General features: G+C 59.6%; 1 pseudogene; it reads left to right on the top strand.

Annotated features, from left to right (window-relative positions):
* The first annotated feature begins 13 nt into the window (after window positions 1-13).
* LOC109509239 (protein FAM46A pseudogene) lies at window positions 14-937 on the top strand (annotated as a pseudogene).
* The last annotated feature ends 6 nt before the right edge of the window (window positions 938-943 follow it).

Here is a 943-nt window from a genome sequence, read left to right as displayed (position 1 = left end):
TTTTTTTTTTTTTTTACAGGAGGCCTACGTGCAAAAGATGGTGAAAGTGTGCAATGACACGGACCGCTGGAGCCTCATCTCGCTGTACAACAACCGCGGCAAGAACGTGGAGCTCAAATTCGTGGACTCCCTGCGGCGGCAGTTCGAGTTCAGCGTGGATTCCTTCCAGATCCGCCTGGACTCGCTGCTACTCTTCTACGAGTGCTCGGAGCACCCGATGACCGCCTCTTTCCACCCCACCGTCTTTGGCGAGAGCGTCTACGGTGACTTCCCCGCCGCCCTCGACCACCTGCGCAAGCGCCTCATCTGCACTCGGAGCCCCGAGGAGATCCGCGGCGGGGGCCTGCTCAAGTACTGCCACCTGCTGGTGCGGGGCTTCCGCGCGGCCTCCGATTCGGAGATGAAACTCTTGCAGCGCTACATGTGCTCGCGCTTCTTCATCGATTTCTCCGACGTGGGCGATCAGAAGCGCAAGCTGGAGTCCTTCCTGCTGAACCACTTTGTGGACTTGGAGGACAGGAAGTATGACTACCTGGCCGTACTGTACAAAGTGGTGCAGGAGAGCACCGTGTGCCTGATGGGCTACGAGCTGCGGCAGACTCTCGGCCTCATCTCCTCGCTGGCGTGGCGAGCGCTGGCCGAGCAGAACGCCATCCCCAACGCCGCCAACGTCACCTGCTTTTACCAGCCCGCCCCGTACGTCTCCAACTGCAACTTCAGCAACTACTACGTGGCCCAGGTCCAGCCCCTCTTCGCTTGCCCACCCTCGCCGCCCCACCACTACACGCCCCCCTCGCAGCATCCCATGCACGCCACCTGGCTGCCCTGTAACTAGAACCTGCACTACGGTCGTGCGCTGGAGGAATTTCTCGGAAACATGCATTGCTTTGTTGTTCTTTCGTGGGTTGACTTGAGTCAGGCCAGTGGTTCTCAAACTTTTCCC

This window comes from Hippocampus comes, unplaced genomic scaffold (genome assembly GCF_001891065.2).
Source record: "Hippocampus comes isolate QL1 unplaced genomic scaffold, H_comes_QL1_v1.1 C16825764, whole genome shotgun sequence".
Lineage (NCBI taxonomy): Eukaryota > Metazoa > Chordata > Actinopteri > Syngnathiformes > Syngnathidae > Hippocampus > Hippocampus comes.
Note: the sequence above shows the minus strand (reverse complement) of the source record. Positions and strands in the feature narration are given on the sequence as shown.